This window comes from Balearica regulorum, chromosome 12, assembly GCF_011004875.1.
Source record: "Balearica regulorum gibbericeps isolate bBalReg1 chromosome 12, bBalReg1.pri, whole genome shotgun sequence".
In the NCBI taxonomy this organism is placed as follows: Eukaryota; Metazoa; Chordata; class Aves; order Gruiformes; family Gruidae; genus Balearica; species Balearica regulorum.
This window is the reverse complement of record NC_046195.1, coordinates 23,882,201-23,904,651: the sequence shown is the minus strand read 5'-3', so window position 1 is coordinate 23,904,651 and position 22,451 is coordinate 23,882,201. Positions and strand designations below refer to the sequence as shown.

The 22,451-nt window shown below is 44.9% G+C and overlaps 1 protein-coding gene across 4 annotated transcripts in view; it reads left to right on the top strand.

Moving 5' to 3' along the window:
- The window catches only part of MAP1A (microtubule associated protein 1A), a 67,826-nt gene that overhangs the window by 25,393 nt on the left and 19,982 nt on the right, over positions 1–22,451 (top strand). Inside the window, exon 1 of one of the 4 annotated variants that reach the window (XM_075764491.1) lies at positions 4,258–4,534. The exons of 1 other annotated variant lie outside the window; for it this stretch is intronic. The gene's annotated coding sequence lies outside the window, so the exon portion shown is untranslated. Of the gene's footprint in view, positions 1–4,257; positions 4,535–6,421; positions 6,633–18,841; positions 18,973–22,451 lie in introns of those variants that run through there. 2 more of the 4 variants (XM_075764493.1, XM_075764492.1) reach the window with 2 other exon arrangements.

The following is a 22,451-nucleotide window of genomic DNA, read 5'->3' as shown; positions in this document are numbered from 1 at the left end:
AATCCTTGCGCTTCCCTGCAGTCTTCTCTGTACAGCATGCTGTGGTGATAGCCTGCTACCTCTTCTCTTGCAATTACTTTGACAGTCTCACATAATGACATCTTACAACTAACGAACTAATGCAGAGGTCAGAGTTCTGTGCATTGAGAACTCTATGCTTTTCATGCAGAAGTGCAGAGAAATAAATGCCTAATACCTGTCCTTCCTAATAAAAGCATATAACTCACTATCAGGGCTGTGGCTGGGTCAGGCCATGGTTATTCTTTGTCCCAACTTTTTTCAGAAACTAGTATACAGTTCATTAGAATCTCTGTTCTCATTAAAGCCTTTGGCCTATAGTTGTAAAGAAAATCAAGTGTATTTGAGCATAAGACAGTGGGCAACTCAGAGCTATTGTTCAGAGCAGCACAACCTTTCCAGACTCGATGGGTATTGTAAGCCCTGTGCTTTAGCTGTAGTTCTTGGAGGTCTCGTATTTCATAAAGACACACAGTCTTCACTTATATAAAAATGCTTTAAACATCATGGTAGAGAAAAGCATGGAGATGTGACCCTGGCTGCATCCTAAAATTTGAAAATAACAGAAGAACATTTTATGAAGTCTCTATTGTTATTTATGCAGGTCTGGAGGAATAGTCAGTCTGTGGCTTCTTAATATTTATGATGCAGTCAGTAGTTCACACTGGCGGCTTAATATTTATGATCCAGAACATTCCTGTCAGTGTGATATTGACTCAAGTGTGCAGCAATGAAATAAGTGCTCACATTGTTAACAGTTTAATTCTATGTTTAATTCCATATCATAGTCAGAAGGGAACTACACCTAACACCCCTGGAAGCTCTGAGGCCTTTTCAAAGCCCCATGGACAGGGAACAGAATTCCCCAGCCAAAAGACAGGATCTTTGTTTCAAATCATAGTGATTCGGTGACTGTTGTCTGCTTGACTAATTGGAGAAGAGTTTATTTTGTTAGCATAATTGGGAAAAACTCCATCTCTCTTCTCCAATTCAATAGTTGAAATAAATCTATCCTTGCGTCAGAGGATAATAGTGTCTTTAAATATCAACGTTGGAGTGGTCCTTTGAATTGAACATCAAGGAGCCTTACCTCAATACTGGTAAGAGCACTGTTTTTCTCTTGGGTTTGGTTATTTTGTTGGTTTGCGGGGGTGGGGCATGGGTTGGTTTGGTGTTTGTTTCCTCTGTATACTCCTTTTCTATGGTCCTGGTACTTGGTTTGTGACATCCCATAACTGTCAGGCAAATCTCTTGATTTCCTGAAGGACTGAAGAAACAGAAATGTTTTTGAACATAGCTCTGTAGGTCTTCCTTGCTGTAGGAAATGGAAACTAGAAGCTCAGTGCCCTCTCTTTAGGCACTGGTAGAGACTTGAAGCTCAGTAAGTGCTTTCCTTTCGTGAAATTTCTACATAAAGATCCAGAAACAACCTTTGTTGGTGAGTGAGGGCATCTGCCAGGAACGGAGAGGTGTAATCAATCTATCATATATTTTATGCTTTTTCCCTAGCTGTCCACTCGTGGCTGTGGGTGAGATGGGCTTATGGCCTGATCCAGCGTTCCCATTCTAAAATTCTTAAGGATTAAGGGTCATAAGGGGGTTTTTGAGGCCAAACTTTGTCAGATGAGGGAGTAGGGATGCACAGGTATGCTATGGAATGGGATTTTCTCCACTCTTTACAGGCAGGAATAAAGAATACATGGAGGTGTAGTGGGCTGTGTTCTGACTACTGTCACAACAGTTTTAATTAAAGCTGTCAAACCAAATCGACTGAAATGATCGATCATTACCTTACAACTAACACAACTAGTTGTAACAGCACCAAGAAGCAGCAGCATGAGAAAGCCTAGGACCAGCAAGCAGGTTTGCTTCTGCTCTTTGAGGCAAACATTTCATGGAAGAATTCCAAATTTCACTTCTATTCTGCGTGACTGACTGCAGGGTGGGGAGCTGAGCCTTGCTGCAGCCAAAGATGGGACACTCCGAGTCTGATCTATGCAGTGATTTACTTTTCCACATTTCTATGATCGTTTGTTTCACAGTGCTGGCTACTGTCAGAATCCATTAATTCCTTGATGACAAGACTTTGCTGAAGTTGCATGTAGTGCTCAATAGATACTGACCTGAATGTTAAGATCCTAGTGTCAATGGGTAGCTGTAGCCGTTCAACTGCGGCCCCTTCTTCAGCATGTATAGAACTGTTCTTTATTGTAATCCCAGCACTGACATAAATCCAAAGGAGCTTTTACCTTTAGGAAGTCTTTGTAGTTTCCAGTAGACTCAATCCATTAGTTCCTGAATTAAACAAATGTAAATCCATATATTCTCATTCCATATTATGTAGTACACATTTCATAAAAACCTTTCACTTTCCACCAAAACAGAAAAAAGGTCAGCTCTACTTAGTTAATATCATCTGTCTGCTCTCTTTCAAAGAAGGCAGCAGGAACCTTGTACTCCCGTTCAGAACTGAGGCTTTTTCACCCAAAAAAAAGCTGGCTTCAGGCTGAACCCTCATTTTCTTTCCAAAGATGAAAAGAAACCCTTTTAAGTATCTCAGTTGAGTAACATGCTTGAAAGTGTTGACTAGTACCTGTGTTTGTTTATATTGGTGACCAGAACCAGCTACTGTGTCGCTGGAAGGCCAGTATGCCTTGCTGCATATCTTTCAGAGAACTTTCCGACACTTTGTCCCAGGATTTAACAATCCAAAGATGTATATTAAAAAGAAGCGGTCGATCACTTCATTGGAGTTGTTGCTGTATTCCTGTGGCTGGGAGGTTATACTGTACTGATGATTCTGGTGACTGGAAGGGAACTGTCCCCCTCACCATCTGTTAGTGGTCTGATTTGACTGTCAAGTGAATAGCTGGGCGTGGATCTACAGAACTGGTCCCTGCAGTGACTTTTGCATTGGAGGTGAAAGCAGAATCCAGAAAGCTCTGTTTTCTCCCAGTGCTCACCACAGAGGCTCCAGCCCATTGGGAGTGGTTCCCAGGCACTGCAGTAGACTAGTTAGTAGGCATCATCAAGTCGCTGGTGTTACTGTGTGTTGGAACTGTCAAGCAGAAGACTGGGATGTGACAGATGTAATGGAGCAGTTCAGCAGCTCCCATAGCATGAAACTGTTTATTTTCAATAGTTTGTCCCTTGAGAATTTTTTAATCTTTGGCCTTTTTAAATAGGGTGTCAAGATAAGGATGTGTTACCTGTTTGAAACATACAGAAATCAAAGATGTTTGATTCCAGTGCGCTGCTTTTCCCTGAGATTCACAGATATTTGCCACTGATTGGCATCATCTGAAAACTACAGAAGAGAAGGTTCCAATTTTTTTTTTTTAAACTCATGAAAATTCTGTGATATTTTTATTCCTGAGCATTCCATTGTCTCTGACAGCCCTTGAAAGATCACTGAGAGGGAGACTTACTGTAGGGCAGGCAGGACATCTCCAGCTTTCACAGTTAATTCTGGAATCTAAAAGTAATCTTGGATCTTGTGTAAGGCAAGCAGGGCACCAGTAGTGGTTTCAGTGCTTGATATGATAAAAGATCACTATTGGCAACTAGTATGTCATGGAGTAATCTACATATTCCAACATTGGACTGACAGGCCTTAGCCCAGCAGAGCAGGACCAAGGAAGCATGCTCCTCTGTCAAGTGTCTTGGAGGTCGAATGAGCCAGACATTTGATACTGGTTATGAAACAAGTTGCAAGGTTCTTAGAAAATTATTTAAACATTTATCTGAAAACAGTGCTGGAAATAGATCTCCAGAGGTCAGGTTGCTGGTGTTCTTGCATTGCTCGTTTAAGTTCTATTATCTGTTTAATGGGATCTGAGATCATCATTGACACATCCCTGTTTACTAGCAGCCAGATGCTGGGTATGTGATACTAGGCACAACTGTCCCCAGCCAAGCTGCGGATGCTGTGCCTGGTATTTCATGTTGCTTTTCTTTAATTGGAGGAGTTGCTCTGCAGTTGGAGCCAGGCATGAGGTTCCAGTTTAAGAGTAACTTAAACCAAAGTCCCCCTCATGAGATGGGCAGTAGCCCTCTGGCCTGTAGAGTGTTGGGAAAAAATGTTCGCGTAGCATGGGAACCTATATGTTTGCCGAGTTTGTCCAGTTTCACGTATTTGGGAGCGCTGGTCAGAGTCCTAGTGTTCACAGTTGCCCAGACTCTGCGTCAAAATCAGCCTGCCTTAGTGCGGGAGCAGCCCTGAGCTGGCTGCGGTACACCGGGAGTTGGCGGATGCCCACGAGCGCGCTACGTTTGCCTGCAGGGATGCTCTACGGGCCGCGTCTCCGGGATGCTCCAGGACCCTGCAGCCCGGAGAGGGTTAAGTCAGCCTTGCGCACTGTGGATGCGGGGGGGGGGGGCGCTTGGAGCTCCTCCCTCGGCTCGCGTTGACACAGCAGCTGCTCTGCAGCCCGGGCTGTGCCTGTGCATCTGCGGCTCTCCAGGCACCCCTTGTAACGGCTGCTGCTCCATGGGTCGCTCACCCCAGGACAGGATGGTATGTGTGCGTTCCTTTCCTACCCTGTCAGCCCGACCTGGAGGCTCCAAGACTTTGAACGGACAGTGGAGGGTGTTGGTAGAGGTCAGAAATGACAAGCCCCTAATACTGTTCAGAGGGGTGGGGTGGACGCAGGACTGAGGCAAGCCGAACTGGCTTTGTTCTTGTTCTGATGCTGTTTGTTGCTTTGAAGAAAGTGGTCGACCAAGGGAGGATGGGTTATTCTGGGGGAGGTAACTATAAATTTAGATACCTGGCAAGCAGATGTAGCCCTGAGCAGGCTCTCTTGCTCTCCTCTGCCTTGTCTCAGGGGGCAAGTTGCTGGGTCTGCTCTGTCCTTGCAGAGGAGCAGGTGAGGAAATCTTTGCGGAGCGGTCTATAGCAGATGCGGGTTTTTTTTCCTTGGAATTTGATCCTATTGCAGTAGGGGTGGTGACGGACTGGTGGTTGAGGGGGAAAGGGCTAGTGACAAGAGGGAAAGGTGGCTGCAGATGGAGCTTATTTTTTTATGATCTGAGGACCTCGCCCCTTCTCAGCTGCTTGTGTCCTGAGTATAGGAACAGAAACCGAATTCCCTAGCTGCTCAGCTGTTTACTGCACTTGTGTCATTAGCTCAGACATAGAGAAGGATGTATGAAGATGGGTCTAGAGAAGAATCTGGAGAAGATATTCTGCCTGTCAGGCACTTAAGGCGTCCTGCAGCATTATGATTTGTCCCAGTATAGTCTTTCCTGAAGATGGTGTGCTACTGGAGAAGGGAGGAGGTGGCACGAGGCATCTCACAGACGCTCCCTTTGGGCAAGGCTTGGTGAAAGCCAGTATTAATGTCTGTATCACTGTTCAGCTCAGTGCTGATGCTGGAATGAGGCTAATGCCAGTCACGAGGGGGAAGGGTTGTTAAGGTGGACTGTCATGCTGCTGATTAGATGGAAGAGAGATACAGGGCTCCTTTTGCAATTTTTCTTTCCTTTGGTGCTGCACACCCACACATGAGTAGTCTTGAAGTAGCTGAAATCTGGCTTTGGGCTGCTCAACACTACATTCTTCCACTACAGAAAGCCAAAAAGCATCCAAATGTGTCCAGTTAGTGGGGGAGGAAAAAGGGAAGGTTCTTGTAATGGGTGATGCAGCCTTTCTAGGGCAGCAGAGGAGAGGAGATGTAGCCAGGCTTGGAGCTGACTTTCATCCCAGTAAGCTATAGGGAGGGATTTTGTGCTTTAGAAATGAGAATAGCAGAATAGCAAAGTGCTTTCTTTTTCCTAGCAGTGGTCCTTTGTCATCCCTTACCCTGCTATATTTCCCATGTAGCACAGAGGTATAAGGGGCCAGCCTCTTCCTTTATGATTAGCTCTCCTGCATTGCCAGTGGTACAGTGTGAGGATGACACCTTTGCAGTCCAGAGACACACGGGGTTCTATTTTCATAGCGTACCTTCGACATCCTTTAGTGTTGCCACCAGCAAACATCTTGTTAAAAGTGTTAAATCATCTATACGCTAATGCTAAAATGTGTTGAAGTATTTCAAAATAGGGTCTTTTATCTCCAGGGTCCAGAGCTAGAGGAGCTGGAGCAGGGTTTGGCACGTTGCACAGACCAGGGTACGTGACGATGAATATCTGTCAGACACTGGTGTTTTGGGTGAGAGGGAGAAGGAGGAGAGACAAACCTCATTAGCCAGCAAGGGAACAATGAAAAGAAGTCACTACTGATGCCAAAAAAAGCTTTCTTAATAGAGAAGAGAGGGGGCCGAGAGCGATCAGACCGGGACTGTCAGTGATGTAGGGAGGGGAAGAAGGAGGGAGCTGGACACATTTATCACACAGTGAGCTTGGAGGGGAGGAGCGTGGCTGCTGCACACTCACACATGCAGAAACACGCACACACACACACTGCGGCAAATTCTGCAGCTGGTGCCTGCTGGCTTATGACTGCAGAAAAAACAAGCTCCGGTTTAAACTCTCTGATCTCAGAGACGAGGCTGTTTCTATTCCAAGTAGCTCTGGTTCCACCGTGAAAAGCCCTGCAGGCTGGGCACTGTTCCAGAATGACAGGGATTCCTCTTTCTTCTGAGGGGGCAGGGGGCCTTTTGCTGCATAAGGTCAGTACCCTTCCTGTCTCCTTGATGGCTCCATACTAGTTGGCTGTATTCAGACTGCATGTCTGTCCTTACATTTTCTCCAGCAAGTAGCTATTGTATACAGGCCGGGAACCGTTTTTTTCTTCTCCTCCTTTCCTGCAATCTGACATGGCCAGGCTGTCAGATCCTCCGCCCTGCTCACATTCTGCAGACAGAGAGATGTGCAGCTTTGCAGTAGTTTCTTTCCTGACAAAACAATCCATGTCCTGTCATGTCTTTTTGCCACTCTTCCTCATTTCTGTGTCATTGGCATACCTGAGTCATGTCATCAGCAGATATGATGGGCTTGAGCACTGGAGTATGGCAAGCAATAGCCAGCACATGCTGTCTTTGGTGAAGGCAAGAAAGCCTTGTGTACGTGAGCAAGAGGTGCAGTGTATGTCATTCAAAGGAGCAAGGCTGGACACCAGAGTAAGGGTGGAAGAGGGGTTCCTCAGCATGAGTTTCTATGGGACATGGTCTTGTGCTCTTTGTATATGTCATACAGAGAGCATCCTAGGTAACTCTTGGGACGGTTGCATCTCATAAAAGAAGAAGAAACTGAGCGCCAAATAAGGATCCAGCAATATATCTTTGTGATAGGTATCTGAGTATAGAGATCCTAGTGGGTGCTACTTCTGGCCACTTGGCTAGCACAGCCAAGTGTGCTATGTGCATTATCACAGGCTTTCCACTAGTAATTGATGGGTAGAAGAGAGAGACCTCCAGGCCTTTGAAAGGAGATGCTACGGGAGGCCAAAGAAGATGAGATTGTCTGGTTAGCGTACAGGGACCTGATAGTAGTAGCTAGCTCAAAATGGAGGGTGCATCTGCTAGTCTGTGAAGCGTTCATTAGGCAAAAGTACCTGGGGAAGAAAGGGAGGTGATAGAGACTATCCATCAGCCCAGTAACTGTGTATGGGAGGAAAGAGTGTAAGTTATGTGTAAATGAATGCTTAGAAATTATTATGGGGAGAATTTACTGAGATGGAAAAAGAGGATTTACTTTTCTTTCCCCTCAAAAATCCTGAATTAGCTACAGGACCTTGTCTTTCTGGACTTCAGGACAAGCCTTGTAGCTGTTGACAGGAAAAACTAAAGAAAGTATTGAGCCTCTAACTTCTCAGGTAATACTAATTTTTTCTCCATCCCCTTAGAGGTGCTTGGATGAGTCATATGAATTCCTCTGACAAACACACATGCTTTGTGTTTGTCTGGAATAAACACTTTCCCTTCTGCTAAAGCATTAAAAGTAACAAGTTTCTCCCAGTTTTATGAAAACTGGTGGGGCAGTAGAGTGATCAGAATTGTGTACTGCCCCAGTGAAGGCACCATTTTGTTTGGCCTGCCAACTGGGCGGTCACCACTTATGCACCGCCTGACAGACAGTGCACTTCTGTCTCCGAGCGTGCTGCCGCTTGACCAGTTGGTAGTTACGACTGATGAGAGGAACTGAGGATATTGCAGTGGGCTGCAGGGAACACGGAGGGAGCTTGGATTATTGCAGTGGGACAGTGCAGGGTGGACACAGAAAAAGCACTCTTTGTTAATTCCATGCCTTGCTGTCCCTGAGCTCTGTGGCTTGTTTTTACCTTTGCTTCACTCTAAAGAAATGGAGATAAATTTCTGCCTCCAATGACTGGTGACTATAGATAGTTCTCCTCCTCTCACACCTTCCCTCTCCAGGATCTCAAAAGTTAGTACTAATGTAACAATTAGTTGTGTATCCAGCTCTTCAGGAAAACTCTGTCCTTCTGAGGCTTTATTCACAGATGAACTTGAGCACTGGTGTCCTTGCCCAGCAGGTTCTTGGTTCTCCAGAGACAGGCCTTCAAGTCTTGCTGGACCAATCTCTCAAATGTATAGAATAGTACTGGGTCAGATTTTTTTTTTTTTTTAATGGGGAATGCAATTTTGATTCACTTCTACTTTTCTGAAAAGCATCATTGTCCTAGTTTCTGTGTTTTGAAAGAAATGAGTGAGCCCTTTCTTTGCTTTTGAAAGTAAAGGCTGGGATATTTCCTCTAAGAGAATGAAGGTTGAGAATCTCAAATGAAAGGAGGCATGTAAATCACAGAGGGGGTAGGATTTAATATGCATGTCTTATCAGTACGTCCTACTGAATAACTTGTGTGTCTCTTTGCACATATTATTGTCTTTTGTGAGCCTTTTTGTGAAGCATCAAAGACTCTGGCAATTTACTAGAACCTGCCTCAGGGTCCTGGGTTCACAGTTTGACCAGGTATTTAATGTTCTTTGTGTCTCTGGCATTCTGCAAAACAAGGAATCTTTTATAAATTTGTACTAACTTTGGAGATCCTGGAGAATAAGGTGCAACAGTAAGAGAACTCATCTATAGTCACCAGTCAGGCACGTCTCCTTGTCTTTAGTGCAAAGCAAAGGTGAAAACAAATCACAGAGCTTAAGCACAGCAAGACAGTTTCAGGCAAAAGGCTGAGCCTCTTCTGACTCCCCTGGGAGTCAGCTAAATGCCTCAGACAGCAGTGGCTTAATAAACAGTTGTTATTGACTATGTTCATAGGATACCTGACTTGAAACTGTTGTAGCTCTTTTAAAGAGAGTTAAAACTTTAACTTTTTAAGAGTTAAAACATTAACTCTTTTAACGTTGGAGAGTCCCTTCCTGCCTCTGGAATACTGGCCGTGATAAGAAAATAGAAATACCAGCTGGCATGACATAAGCAGCACAAGCTATAGCCTTAGCTTTTACCTGGAGACTTGTCCACAAGCTGCACAGTACCACTCCATGGGTGGGCTGCCATTTGCTAGGTCTGCTTTGCATGTATTTTGGTAGTCTTGAGAAAAGTCCTTTTGGTGGTTTCCAGTGAAAAGATGAAGGCTGTAAAAGCTTTGTGCTGTTTTTCACAACGTGCTATAGCTACAGAGTGTGCTAAAAAAGCATGGCAGCATAACTGGTGAGTCTGGATTGTTTCCTCTATTGACTTTCAAGTTAAGAGATTAAGTTAATTGTTTTTGCATTTGCAGTAGCTAACCTTTATTTCACTGGGATCCAACCATCTCTCCTGTGACACTGTCTATTAAGCTCCAGTGCCAAATTCTTAAATAATTAAGGAGAAAACTGGAAGGAAAAGGCCATTAGTATCTCTCTTTTGAATGTTGCCTGAGGAATGTCAGTCTGTCATCAGGCACTCAAGGTGCTACTAGCTATCTTAGAGGAGAAGTGGGCAAGAAGCCAGTGATTTACCTTCTGTTTGACTAGATTTATGTTCCAAAAAGCTTCCTAAAATGGTTTAAGAGGGGTAAGGTGCAGTACTTGGACAGAAATGCGAACACTGGCCGGGCCATATAACAAGTAAACTGCTTCAAACAAATATGACTCCGTGGTAGGAAAACATTGGATAGGGTGGTTCTCTGTGGCTTTGACCTGTGTGGCATTTTTTTGAAGAACCAGCTTGCAGGCTGGTAGGTATGAGCACAATATGTGTTTTGGCCCCTTCTGGTTGCTAGATTGGCGTGGGAGTTTTAATTGTTATGGAATTTCTTTCTTGCTGTTGGCCCATATTCAAAGGCAAAGACAATTGTCAAGAGGGAGGCATGGGAATGTGGAAGGGGTCTGTGCCTGCATGGCTGCGAGGGAGCTGAACAAGTGAGAAGCCCTGAAACAAAAGTGTTCATGGCAGTGGAGGCCTCTTCTAGTCATTTTTATTCTCCCAAGTCAGCAAGTTCAGTCCCTGATTCCATTCTGTAATTTGCAAGCTGAAAGGGACCTGGCTAGACTGGGTAGCATGGAGAAGTAGGGCCTCCTGTTATGAAGTAAGACTTCAGTGAGCTCAGCGCAAGGCAAACTGGTGAGAGGCAGTGGCTGAGCTGACTTGTCACCAGTATTGAGAGAAGATGATGTCCCTACTCTGCTAGAAACCTCCTTGGCTTCTCCCAAACACCTCTCTGTTTAATGCTGAACAGACAAGGCCTGCATTTGCTAGCAGAAGGGACAGGAGGCCTTGAAGCCCGGCACTTTGAAATAACTTCCTATATCCCATTGATTGTCAACTGTACTCCATGCTGTAAATCAAATCTCAGTAATCCAGACCATGCAGAGAATATTAAGTGGCAACTAGACCCAAGAGTGCAAAGTCAAAACGTAGCAAAGAAAGATGCTGGCAGAGGACAGCTGCTTTTTCTCAAGGGCTGGCAGAATACAGTCCTTCTGTTCTTTACCACCCCAGAACAGAGTCCACAGTTGGTTTAATATCTGTATCTTAGACATGTTATTCAGCAGGTCATCTTCAAAACAAGCAGGTGAGAGGGAAGAAAAGCTACTTAGAATGAGACTGTTAGCAGTAGGGAATAGGAAGGAGGTTTGAGAAGTCTAGATAGATGCTAGAAATCAGAGGCAGGAGCCTCTTGCCAGAAATTTGGCATCTCAGTAGGCAAACAGGCGGAAATCTCAGAATTATTTCCTTATTTGTGACAGCCCTCCCCTCCTTGATACAACTAAGTTCTCTCCACCTGAGGCAGCTTGCTTACACATTTCATATTAATCAGTTGTCAGGGGGAATCAGAGAGAAATAAGACAGATCATGAGCTGTACCTCCAAGTTAGTCAAAATCAGCATTACCCAGATACTTCAAAACTATGAGAAACACACAGTTTTCTTGAATCTGTGCTATGTTCTGGTTGTAAGAACATGTATCCTGTGATGCATATTCTTATTAAAATGAAGAAATCACAAGCTGTCCAGCTCTGTGACCTACAGGAGTCTTCAGTCCTGGAATCTGGAAGAGGGCATCTGCCTCAATGCCAACAGGAATAGTTTTGTGGGAGCCTCTGTTCAGGGACCGGCAGCAAATCACAGCTGAAGTCCTACTGACAAGGAAAACATGAAAGATTCATTTGGTTTCCAAAGGGATCATCTACAAGTCTGCCAGGGGTTGGGGTGGAGTGAGGGCACCAGGTAAGAGGGTATCTTAAGGTGTGTTTAGGCTTCATTTTGTAGGTTTAGCTGGAGGCATTTAAGAAGTTACAGCCCTAGCTCCTCCCAGCTGGAGACAACGCCCCTGTGCAGAGCTGTGTTCTTGATTCATGTGAATGCTATACACTGTTTCACAGCAAAAGGATGCAAGGCTAGCTTGAGTCAGAAAAGCTGCTGAAGGGAGCAGAATCTCTCGTGACTGATTCTGCACCTGGTGAACTAGATAGAAGTGCTCATCTTACCCATTAATGTAGCTCAGTGGTGGTGTAACTTCCAGTTGGAGGGGTATTTAATGAACAGTTAGGAACAGTAACTTCTGGAAATAGATACAGCTGTTTCCAAAGTGAACATCTGTGTCTTCAATTAGCGGTTCTAAAATGGCTGAGCTATCAAATTGCTCTTTAGCATAAAAGTGAGACAGTATGTGCAATTAGGAAGCAATAAGATGGTTGCTAGGCTTGGCACAGTATAGAAATAGAAGTTGCCTGGGAGAGGAGCTGTAGATGGCATGAAAATATCACAGGGAGGAGGGAAGATAGGAAGACACAGACAAATGGTTAGGAGGAGTATCTCCTGCGATGAGGCAAGTACCCACAACCTCCCGTACCTTAAAAAAATATTTCACCTCCTTCTCTTGCCTTGCTGCTGGTTCACCGTTGTAGTAGTTCCCCAAGACGTGGTCAGTCATTTTGCAGAGCCTGTTCTTACCTTAGAGCACGATCAGTTCTCCTGACATGCTGTAACAATATGGTAAATATCTCCAGCTAGATCCACAAGCGGAAACCTAAACATGCCTTCAGACACCTCAGTCCTCTCCATCCTGACAAACTCAGGAATGGTTCTGGAAATGAGACCTTGTTTTTCTTCACCCCAGACCATTCTGTGTCCCTCCTGCTTTGTGTAGGTCTCCACACCAAACGCTACTATGTTTGACAGCAATTAATTTAATCTGTTGTGCTTTCCCATATTCTTTAAAATCTGTTGCTGTCTGATCCTCCCAGAAATGTTGTTCTTTTGACCCTAATGACTGGTTACTGCTGTGTTTTTGCCTTCTCTGTCCTGCCTGGTGTGGTTCTCAGTTTCACTCTCTGACTCTGTTCCTGTTGATAAACTTCTCTCCTTCTTGGAGTTGTCTTGCTGATGCTGTCTTCTTTCTGTACCTTTTTACTCCAAGTTCTCTACTTGCAGAGTTCTGCAGCTTTTAAGGCTTTTTCTCTGCCTCCGAGCTGTTCTAAAGTTAGTGCCTATTCTATCCCAAATCAGCTGCTCTCTTCTTTCCTGATCTTAGCACTTCACGGCTCCTTTTACATTGAGAGAGTTAGGTTGTACTGGTGTTTGCTGGAAGCATATCTGTGACCAGTTGTCCTGTTTGTCCTCCTGAAGATAACTGGGTAGACACTCTGGTTGAAAACTCTCTATCTGAAACCCTTGAAGGAGTACAGAATGTATCACCGGCTCTGCTCTGGCTGACCTAATGCTCTTGTACGTGCTACATCCTTCTCCACTCAATCCTCTGTGTGCTGTACTGCCAAGCCTCCTGTCAGGGTTGGGTGCAATGCCTTACACCCTTTTCTCCATGTATAGAGCCACATATCATCAAACCCTTGAACTCTTTAAGGGAGCTTTAGTGTATGTGGTGTTGTATTCCTGAGTGGGAGCTCTTCTACCCTCTACCCAGCTTCAGTCTAACTAGAATACGGGCAATAGTGGTAAATATACCATGTGCACCCAAAATTCAGTCTAACTGGAATATGGGTAATAGTGGTAAATATACCACATGTACCCAAAATTCCCATCTGTCTGTAGCTGGGGTGTTAACTAAAGCTAAAACCAGTACCTGGGGATTTCTCCTTGTTCAGAGGCTGAAGTCAATGTGGGTATGCTTTCAGGTTTACAGTCCCTAGGGGAAGCTTTGCTTCCTACAGATATTTGAATTTTCTTCACTCTCTCTGCACACTGCTTTGTGTTTTCCTGTCCTTTGTAATTGTCTGTTCACTTCCTCCAGACAAGGCATGTCTCCTGTTGTATATTCACAGGGCTTTATTTCAGTGGTGCCATGATTTTAACTGTGTGATTCAGTATCCCAATATGAAAAGTCATCACACACTATTTTGAAACTTCTGTAAAAAATAAAAAAAGTTATACATACAAGAATACTTTCCTGCTCAGGCACTGTTGGCTTCCCCATCTTTTCTAGATGCAGTTTAAAATCCCTCATTTTATGTCCTGTGTAGTTTCATCTGTAACCCGTTTGGTGATCACTTGTACGGTCCCTTCCATTGCTGCACAGGACAGCACATAGCTCTGCCTTAGTCTTCCCTCATAGGGACTCAGTACTCTCAGTGCTTTGCTACAGCTTCTTGCCTCTCAATTTTCAGCTGATATTCTAAAAATATATATTCCCTTTGCTAGAACACAATTATTTTCTCTTTTTTAGCTAAGAGAAAATCACTAAAGAAAATGTCTAAGGAGATAGATCTTTAGATTTAGCCATTGATAAATAGATACTTATTTATCTATTTTTGCAAAGTGTTTAAAGACCTGAAAATAGAAAGTATATGAAATAAATCTTTACTGTAGACTTTTTCAGTCCGTGAGAGGCAGAACACTTGCTGGTGGACCACAAAGCACTGCCTGAAGCCAGTTCCTCATCATTCTCAGCTGTTGAATCACACTGGAAAGCTAAAACTACACCACTTTCCTAATAATGCTTTTATTATAATAAGTAGCCGTCACATGTTGCAAATACAAGTTGGGGGAGGAGGCTGTGGGACAGCCCTTGCAGCCGTGAGCACCCAGTGCGCTGGCTGTGCCTTTTGCTCTTCTCATATCTGGAAAAGAAACAAGAGCTGGATGTGCCCAGAATTGCTGGGATCGCTGCATCTCTTCAGGCACCTGAACCCAACAGTTAGGCACCAGTCTGCACTGCAGCCTCCCACCTAGCACTCAAAATATCTCTTAGTCTTTTCTGGGCAGTTTACACCACGCTCCAGCTGTAATCCTCACCTGGTGTTTCTCTGCTTATCTTGCCTGAAGGTCTCATCTGACGCAATGATACCATTAAAAGGTAAGGAGCAATAGAGTGGGAAATGTCCCGTCGTTGTGGTAAAGGCATCCAAGTGTGTTTGCTGGGGTGTTAGAGATCATGTTTGAACTCCTGAGCTGGAACCAACATGCAGATTTAGGACTGCATCAAAGCAAAGATGCCTCCCTAACCACAGGGCGCTGCCAGTCCAAGGGCTTTCTTTGTGTCCCTGTTGAGATAGCTGTGGCTTGCATAATTAACTAATTATTCCCTAGAGTGGTTGGGGGAGGGAGCAAAGACACTTACTATACAGTCTGGTGTTTGGGACGCAGATGTGTGAAGATCCTGTTCACATCTCTGTGCTAGTGGGTGTTTCAATTGTACGTTAAAGAGACAAGCTTCAGCTGGAGGGGTTGAGAGCAATCCTGCTCTGTCTCTGGCAGGGAGCGACTTAGAGGTCACCCATCTCCTGAGAGAACGTGCCAATGAGCAGGCCGCTGTGCTGTCTTCTTTCGGGTTCTCTGTCATCCTCGAGAAGACAGCGACTGGGCCGTGAGAGCTGTGTGGCAGCCGGTAGCCAAGCCTTCCGCCTCCCAGGAGAGCTGCTCTGAAATACACTCTTCCAGTTTCCTTAATACTCCTTTAAGGCAGACCAAGATTGGGATGTAAACAGCGTGTTGATCCATAGCCATGGATGATGACAAAATAGAAGGTGTTTCAAACAGTCAAGATGAATGAAGAAATAATCCCAAGAGCAGAGTGGTCATGGCAAGAAAGAATAAAGAGATTTAAACTGAGGAAGTGCAGTGACCTTATATCAATCAAAACATGTGCTGAACCCAATACAGCCATTGTTGTCTGAAAAAAAAATAAGAACTAGAAGCCTGGGATTCTGTATATGTAATAAATAGAGTATCCTGAAAATAATTTTATCAAAGTTTTTAGGGAAAAGAAAGAGAAGTAAAAATAACTGATGGGTTGCTGCAAGTTTAAGAAAAAATCTTTAATTGCTTTTATCAATAATTTTAGCCATTATTTCACTCTAACAAAGATGTCCTGTGGTAATCTAAAAACCTTAATATTTTGCTTTGAGATAAAAAATAAGTGGTTTTTTTAAGGACAGTTCGTTAGTAAAACAATTTACTATTGCAGTGAATATAAGCACTACATCAGCTTTGGAATCTAATTTACAGCTTGTGGAAACTAGTTGAGACTGTGGGTCATCCTCTGTCTCTGGAGTCTGAAGAACTGGCCACGCTGCTTTCCTTGTGCTGGGCACTCTCGTTTGGAAGTGGCTGTAACTCAGAATGCAATGGTGGCTGTCTCCTACATGGCTAAGCTCCCAGAAGTGGAGACAGGCTGCTTCCCTCGGTCAGAGCAGAGGCTATGCTAGCACATTCTAGACTCTGAGCTATCCTCTAAGGTCAAGCCAGAGTGATTCATAGCTGTTTGCTTCTCCTGCTGCATTTGTGGCAGTGGCAGCTACTGCTGTTTGCACAGGGCCTGGCCCTGTACGGGTGCTCTGCTTAAGGCAGCTGCATCCCTCTGCCAAGAGAAGGAAATGACAGATTTCTTTAAAATTGAATTTGCCCAGGATCTTTCCATTCTAGAACCCACCACAAATGCCCACACACTGTTCAGAATCTCTTCAGCCCAACCCTCTGTGGAGGGGTTTCTTTCTAAATTTATTAAGGATTCTCCTCTTGAATGGTTTGACCACACAGACAGCAGGAAGGTTGTGTGCAAACTTTCCTCATGTTGCTCTGTAGCACGTTCCAGTTCATACTGCTGATGGTTGCCCACAGCTATGAAATTGCCTAAGTATGTCTCAAGGGTTGATATATCCCTCTCACCCATTGTAACAGGGCTGTTACTCTTGTGGCACAGCAAGGATGCCTAGGTACTGAGAAGCTAAGAGAGGTTTCTGAGATGCACGCGTATGTAGGTAAGGAGGAGCTGAATGGTAAATTTGCAGTTGCTGGCTTCTGTACTGGCTGCCAAAGCAATCTTTGTGTTTATTTTTTAATTCCTTAGCCTGTCTGACTAGCTGGCAGAGCTTCCAAATCTCCACCAGCCAGAGCCGGTCCTACCAGGCTGTACACTGTTCAGTTTGCATGCTGGAAGAAGGAGCTTCAGCAGCCATGTGCCCTTCAGGTGCTGGGTGTAGGATATTGCTTCCAGCAAGAGTACCTTCACTCCTCTCCCTCACTGCTAAACGACACAGGGCTTCCTTGGTCTTTCAGAGGGGTGGGTCCATATTGCAGTAGAAGACAGGAAGGTGTATTTGCACAAATGGTCGAAGAGACAGGACCCTGCTCAGAATTCTGTGCAGGTCCTTTCCTCGCTTTCCTCTGGTGTTTATAATCTCTCTCCCAAGGAGCTGTAGCTTGCTGTACTTGGTACAGTCCTGGAGTGTTTGTGAATGAATGCGTTGTTTCATTTTCTCTGAATGGACACCATTTGGGGCTGGATCCTTTTTCTTCCATTGGCACTGAAGAAGCTACAGTTGGAGACTTCACAGCCTCAGAATGAAAGTGTCAGATACTATCTCAGTATTATGATGTCATTTCAGAATAAAGGAAATGGCAGTCTCTCAGCTTGTACTAGCTCATATTAATTATGCAAATATATGCACTCTGAGAACTCTCATGCATGGCTTGACTGTCTTCAGAGGTGGACTGTTTTCAATAGAGCATCGGGAAGACCTTGTAATACAAGGCTCAGCTCTTCGCTAAAGTGTAGCAAAAGGTACTGAACCATAGCAATATCTAGGATCTTCTTGTAAGAAGAGTCTTTTCAGAAGTGCCACCCTGAAGAGATATCTTCATAACATCAGGTAAGAGATCAGAAAGTTAGGAAGAGTCATTTTTTTAATCACTATGGCTTGCGTGCCTTGATAACATGTCTAGACTGTGAAACACTGGTATTTTTTATCAATGTACTATTGATATTTGCTTTATGGGTAGAATCTGGCCTGACAAGCCCAAATATTCTTAGGGACAACAGAGGCAAAAGGTATGGGAATGACAAGGGAGGTAATTAGGACTAAAGAACGCTCGCTGGATGGGGAGAGGATTGGTTTCTTAGTGGTCAAATGAACAGTCTCCATCCTCTGTATGGCAAGGTCCTGAGAGCTCTGCAGCCCAGACTTTACACCCTGCCATCAGATACGTACAAACATTGGTAAGATCCCTCCCCGAGCTTTTTCTTTTCCAGGCTAAGCAGTCCCACGTCTCAGCTCTCCTCTCCTCAGAGATATGCCAGTCCTTTAATCATCTTTCTGGCCCTTATGTTCATTACAATTTGGTGTATCAGAGCATCATGACTGGCTTTAGCATAGTTTCCTTCCAAAGATGACTTGTTAGTGCTCTGGCCTAGATCATCATATTTCACAAAGATGAGAACCTGGGTCCCCTGCCCTCACAACTCGTCTCTGATTTCAGCACAGTGAGTTGTAACCATGGTTCTTCCAGTTCTGATCAACAGAATAATATGGTCTCTGAGGTCTGATGGTCCGAAAGATTACAAAAAATTACAAGCAGCAGCTCTTGCAGCTATCCTTGCCAGCCCTTTGGACCAGCCCAGAATTTATTATTCAGCTACGGGGTTTTTAGGTGCTTTCAATTAGAGTGGCAAAATACATTGCATGCAAGGATCTGTATTGGCAGCACAACCTCCCTTTCTGCCTCCACAACCATCATCTGCTTTGAGGATCATCTCTTTCTTGGGCATCCTGTTTGTCACGTAGTTACCCTAGAGCACTGTCCTTTGTATTAGCCTAGACTGACCTGTCCGCAAAGTTCTCTCTGCTTGACAGCTAATCGCTAAGAAACACAGTGTCTGGGCCTTCATTCTCTCACCCTCTATCTCTGTGCATGTAGACAGCGCTGGATGGTTAATTCACACTGACTTCAAAATCTATGTGGCTTTGCTTGTTACGTGCTATCCTCCACCATAACCAGATTAATTCTACACTTGGTGGGCCATATAATCAGAATATCTCAAGTTGGAAGGAACCCATAAGGATCGTCGAGTCCAACTCCCTGCTCCTTGCAGGACTACCTAAAACTAAATCATATGACTAAGAGCATCGTCCAGATGCTCCTTGAACTCTGACAGGCTTGGTGCCATGACCGCTTCCCTGGGGAGCCTGTTCCAGTGACCAGCCACCCTCTCAGTGAAGAAACTAATGCCCAGTCTGAACTTCCCCCAGTGCAGCTTCATTCCATTTCATCGTGTTCTACCACTGGTCACCAGAGAGAGGGGATCAGCATCTCCCCCTCCATTGCCCCCTTTCAGGAAGCTGTGGACTGCCATGAGGACACCCTTCAGCCTTTCTAGTAGGTAAGCTATACATGCTCTTCGAAAAAAAATAAATCAGACTTTTCCTCCCTCCCCACTAATGATCCATGAGTGCAGTCTGTGCACCCTGAAATGCCCCCTTAGCATTAGCCCCGGAAGTTCCTCTAGCATTGCCTAGAGAAGCTGTTGTTCATCACTTCTGGGGCATTTTTGTGTAATGCCTCCGTGTTCAGTTCTTGCTGACTACCATCCAAGAGGTGGCTGCCCCGTAGAAGAGGGCTTTATGTGTCCCCTCTGCGGTCCTTTAGGATGAAGGTGATATTACTTCTGCACAGTGGTAAGTAATGTGATCCATGTGGAGAAAGAGAATGCCCCTCTCTAGTTTCTGAAATTTCAGTGAAGTCATGAATAAGGTGCATTTGTATTAAATCTTTACATATGTTATGCAGCAAGCACTTTGTGTGGGTAAAAGGCATCTAATACCATGAGTCAAAAACTACCTAAGAGACAGAAAACAAATATGTGGTCAAGTTTGTGCAGCATCCAGATGTAAAATGCAAGGGCTTCATGATTTCCTACTAAATATAAAGTTGATCAATACCATAATTACGAGGAAAGGGGTTGGAATGAACATGGAGGTGGCTAAATTTGTAGATGACTCAGTTACTTATATCTAGAAAAGACTGTGAGGAACTTCTGCAACTAAATTGAACAGTCATCATGACGTCATTTAATTCACTATCAAAAAATGCAAAATCAAGCACACTAGAAAAATTAAACCTTCCAGACTCCTTATAAGGGCTCAATTAGCAGTGCCTTGGCAGGGTGAAATTTGGATGTCGCTGTATACCCCTAAATGAAGATCTTTATTTGGTGCAAAGCCAAGGTCAGGTTATGATATGATACATAAAAAAAATAGGATGGCGAATAATACAGAAAATACAGTAATGCCACCCTGTGAATCTTCTGTGTTCCTTCTCATCTTGTATACTTCTGCTCTTACTCATCCTAATGGCCATAGCAGAACTAGAAGAGTTTCAGGGATAGACAACAGTGATTATGCGAGACTAGAAAAATTCTCTCCTCTTAAGGAACAGGTGGTAAAGAGAGGGGGCTTTCTGTCTTGGTGGGGACATGATGGATGGAAACGTTCTCTGGAAGTGCACAGGCATTGCAGTGGCTGCAGTAATCAGAATGTGCCTGAACGCACAAAGTGAAGATGTGACCGAAATGAGAATTTCAATACTAATGAAGTTTACTCCCACAGTTACTGGGGGAGAGATTTCATTTAATGTAGCAGTTTGTGAACATAGTTTGAGAGGGCTGAGCAGGGTCAGGGATCTGTGTTCAGAACGCACCTGGAGATCTGTGGTCAGAGATCTACGTTCAGAGGTTTGTTCCAGGTAAGTTGAAGACAGCAGTCTTCAGGAGCTTGAGAAGGATATTGCTCATACTGGTAAATGTAATTAAGGGATTTTGTCATTTGCAGTGATATTTCCAGGCATGCGTTTCACTGTGATAGGGCTCTATAAGGACAAATATCTGGCAATGACCTGAGCAGTGTGCTTGCAATCAGTGTGTCTGCAGTGTCAGTCACACCGCAACTCATTTCTGTTGCAATTGTTGCTAGTAAGAAGGATGCTGCAGTCTGTGTTTAAATCCTTTGTCTGCAGGCCAGTATAGAGGGAGCAGCCAGCAAAGGGCTTCTTAGCCCAATGAGCACTTGGATTCAAAGAGACTTTGGGATGATGAGTATTTCCTCAGCTGGGCATAGCCCAGCCTTTGCTCTGTCACATACATGGGTGCTACTGTCACTGAGCTGGGGGAGGCAGCTGCTAGCAGCCCAGCTGTGAACAGGGGCTGGGCACTTGCCCTGTTGAGTTCACAGGCTGGGTTCAGTCACCACGTTGCCATCTCACTCACAGTTTGCAGTTTAGCCTGGAGTTTGTGTGCTGTTCTGCTTTATCTCTGAATTAAGTTGAAGGAACAGTTTGGGGTTTTGGCATGCGCGTGTGTGTGCAGTGATTCAGTGTTTCAGGAAATGTATGACTGTGCTCTTGTATCCTTCTGAGAACCAAGTGCTGCAACTGAGGAAAGGGAATCTGTCCAACAACGGGTCAGGAGCAAAGCTCTGGAGGACAGCACTGCTTCACAGAATCACAGAAGCACCGAGTCATAGGTTGGAAGGTACCTCTTGAGATTGTCTAGTCCAATCCCACCTGCTCAAGCAGAATGAGCTAGAGCAGGTTTCCCAGGAATGTGTCCAGTCGGGTTTTGAGTACCTCTGAGGATGGATGCTTCACAACCTCTTTGTACAACCTATTCCAGTATTTGACCACCCGCACAGTAAATAAAGTGTTTTCTTGTGTTCAGATGGAATCGTATGTGACTTAATTTGTGCCTCTTGTCCTGTCACTGGGCACTTCTGAGAAGAGAGTCTGACTTCCTCTTCTTCATTCCCTCCCATCAGGTATTGATACATATTGATAGGATTCCTCCCCCACCCCAAGCCTTCTCTTTTCCAGCCTAAACAGTCTTAGCACACTCAGCCTCGCCTCATATGAAAATGCTTCAGTCCCTTAATCATCTTCAGCCCTTCACAAGACTCAGTACTTCACCATTCCTACCTTCCATCTGCCAGCAGCTGCTGGCCCCACAGCTCGAACCCTTCTCTTTCTTTCGAGTATGAAGGGGACAGTCCCTCCAGGGGGGGAGAAGATGCAAGCAGAATGCTAACCAGCCATGCTTTGTTTACCAGTCTCAGCAGTGACAGCTCAGCTGCTTGGGCTTGAATCACAGAAATGGCAAAGAGCAGCAGTATTTTCATGCCTGTTAGTCCTGCAGACAGGCCCCTTTCCCTGTACAGCTGGCATTGTCCACTGACTGCAGTCCTCAGGCTGGCGTTGCCTCTGCAGCATCTTGGCACCTGGTGCCTGGAAGGATGCCCACGTGCTGGGCACCAGTGACCAGACTGAGCCTGAGAGCCCTCCTTTCACATGGCACAAGGAAGAGACTGCTGATGTTGGTTTTGTACATCAAGCTGTGTTCTCCAGGCGACGTGGGTAACAACTGCCACAAAGGTCTGTCTGGGATGTATAGGCAGAAAGGTAGCAGAAGATGAAGCCTAGGGAATGGCATTGTTTGGGTTTCCCTTTGTACCAGACCTGCTGAAAAATGGGAGCAGATCACGTCTGTTCTGCATGCTCTGAGCAGCATGCGAGTGGAGGTCTTGGTGTGGGGTGAGCTGTGTGGTAACTGGATAATGCAGTCAGTGAGGAAACGAGGTACTCCTTGTGTTTGCTGCTGGGATCTAAGCAATGCCAAGGTATCAGCAATGCCTTTACAATTACCATTGCCTTGAAGATGAGTGGGGTTTTGCTTATTTTGGCTGCAGCGCATGCCCCAGAATGCTTCCTGGGCCCTCTGCATCTGCACCATCTGCCACCCTCCCACACTGCTGCCCACAGGCTCACTTGCAGCATTCCTTCTTTGTGCAGAGGCTTGGTTCCCAGCCTCTCCCA